Source organism: Sciurus carolinensis, chromosome 3, assembly GCF_902686445.1.
Source record: "Sciurus carolinensis chromosome 3, mSciCar1.2, whole genome shotgun sequence".
NCBI classification, from domain to species: Eukaryota; Metazoa; Chordata; class Mammalia; order Rodentia; family Sciuridae; genus Sciurus; species Sciurus carolinensis.
In genome coordinates this window covers 47,807,723-47,810,388 of record NC_062215.1, presented here as the reverse complement: position 1 = coordinate 47,810,388, position 2,666 = coordinate 47,807,723, and the positions used below count along the sequence as shown (strand labels likewise).

At 41.4% G+C, this 2,666-nt stretch overlaps 1 non-coding gene across 1 annotated transcript; it reads left to right on the top strand.

The window, feature by feature from the left end:
• Window positions 1–2,188: 2,188 nt before the first annotated feature.
• LOC124981544 (small nucleolar RNA SNORA7) lies at window positions 2,189–2,328 on the top strand. Its single transcript, XR_007108054.1, has one exon. It is a non-coding gene; the product is annotated as a small nucleolar RNA SNORA7 (small nucleolar RNA).
• The last annotated feature ends 338 nt before the right edge of the window (window positions 2,329–2,666 follow it).

Genomic DNA, 2,666 nt, shown 5'->3' with positions numbered 1-2,666 from the left:
ACATCTCCTATGCACTTTGAGTTATCTCTAGACTGCTTATAATCCCTAACACAATGTATGTGCATGCTAAATATTTGTTACACTGTATTGTTTAGAGAAAAATGACAGGAAAAAGTACATACATGTTCAGTACACAGTTTTTTTCCAAATATTTTGAAGCTGCAGGTGGCTGAACACATGGATGTGGAAACTATAGATACGGAGGGCTGACCGTACTTTCAGCCTCTTATCTACTCACCCCACTCAGAGCTTCAAGGACCTTTAGACACTATCTACACCACATATCAAGTATGGAGAACCCAAAGTCTACCTCCCACCCACTTGCAGAGATGCCCACTGCAGTTCATGGGCTACAGGTTGCTCTGGCACCCAATTCAACATGAAGCATTTCAAAGGGGACTTTAAAGCATCCCAGTATGTGGCTAGAAGGTGAGGAACAAGCTATCCTACTCTGGAATACACACAAAATTCATCTCCTTTTTTCCTATGAAAGCTCTGATGTGGAATTTGAACTCAAGACATGGTCATGGCTTGGGTGCTGAGTTTCTTCTCGTTACAACTTTTCTACCTACAGTTAGAGACTCATTCTTCTCTTCCTTCCTAGGTAAAGAAGTATGTCTTTCACAGGGCATTGAGTTTTATCTACTTATGAATTTTAGTAAAAGCTGATGTTTGCATCTCCAAACTCTCCAAATTCTTTTAATGTGTTGGAAGAACTTTCATTTTATTTCTCAACAAAGGTTTGTTTTTAAGAGTCTCATTTCTTTAGAAAGCAGAACTTAATGGCTGGGGGTCTCCTATATTTCTTAGTTCATCCCTCTCTTTCTTGCTCCCTCCCACCCTTGTTTCTACATCCCTCCCTCCCTCCTTCCCTCTCTTCCTTTCCTCTCTCCTTTTTTTCAACCATCCTTTCAACATATATCAACTGAATAATGCTCACTACTTTCACTATGTCTATTTCGTTTGGAGTAGGGAATAGTGTCCAACCATTGCATAATTTTGCAAGTGGAAATATATGTATACAGTAGCCCTTCAGTGTTGGGGGAGGTGGGGAATTAGTTCCAGGGCCACCAATGGATGCCAGAACCCATAGATGTTTGTCTTTTAGGTAATAATATTTGCACAGTAACTACACACATCCTTCCATATACTTTAAAGCATATATAGATTATTTATGATACCTAATATGGTGTAAATGGTATATAAATAGATATTATAATGTATTGTCTAGGGAATAATTTTAAAACTCTGTATTTGTTTAGTACCGACACAATTTTAAAAAATATTTTGAACCATAGTTGGTTGAATCTGCAGGTGTGGAAGAGCAGCTGTACTAAGTGTGTTCCAGGTCCTGAGAAAACAGGACCAAAATCCCAAATACTGCCAGGCTGCTCAGTAGGACATTTTTTTTTTTTCTGTCTCTTAAAAGAGCCAGATCCTGTGTTTAATTCAACCCCAGCTTATAGTCGCTGTCATGCCCCTAAATTGGATTTTGATTGTTATGGTTGTTTAGCTTATTGGTTAGAAGCCAAAGTCATAGCTTCCATTCAACTTTAAATGGAGCCTGTAAATGTTTTCATTACGTTATAGACACACAGACTTAAAAACATGTGTTTAGGTCTAAAAGAAGAGAGAAGAGATGCTCATTAAAATCTCCCATATGTGTCGGGGGATCTTTTTAAATACAGGCTGTGCTGACAGTGTCTTGGTGTCATCTCCACAGAGAGTGGGCAGCACTGCTGGCTCTTGAGTGGCAAACCAGGAACATCTGCTTCCTCTTCCTCCTGTGGTCACTGCTGGAACGCAGACCCTCAGCCCCTTACTGGCCTGACAAGAGCAACCTCCTGGCTGTTCCCTCAGCCAGCCTCCCACCATCCGCTGCCAGTCTGTATTCTTTTGTGCAACCAGAATCACCTGAGGAGGAGCCTGGTCCTCATTTTGGAACTTAGCTTTGGTCTCCTAAGCAGCAATTTGAAAACTCCAAACTTAAAACTTAGCTTTGAAGGTAAGGAGTTGGCTATGAAGGGACAGGGGACTACTAATAGGGGACCTAATAGGGGGGCAAGTCTTCAAGGATATAATATGAAAGGCAGCAGAGCAAGGATAAGAAGAGGACGTTCTCTGTTCTGTGCACAGTAGAATGTGCTAACTCCATTGTGAATGTTACAGCCTCAAAAACTAAGGATGAAACCTTCTGAGATAGCATCTGGAGAGTGACTAGTATTCTGCCAGCTTCAGAAACAGGGGGGACAGCAAGCCTAGCAGAGGTGCCCATTCCATTCCCAGTTTGCTCAGTAACTGGTGATTGGAAGACACTCTGCAACACCAGGCAAGCCCGTGCCGAGCCCTGGGCAGGAAAACCTCTTCAGGATTCTTCTTCAACTGTGATCAAAAATGAAAGGCAGGGTGGCTGGGGCTGTGGCTCAGTGGTAGAGCACTTGCCTAGCTTGTGTGATACACTGGGTTCGATTCTAAGCACCACATATAAACAAATGAATAAAGTAAAGGTCCATCAACAACTAAAAGATATTTTAAAAAATAAGGATCAGGGAAAAGAATAAATTTCTCCAAATTTTGGAGTTAGACTGGGGTTCAATAATTCAGTTGCTTACAGGGAACAAGAAGGTCAAATGAATGAGTGCTATGGGCTATTTTCAGAGGAAGAG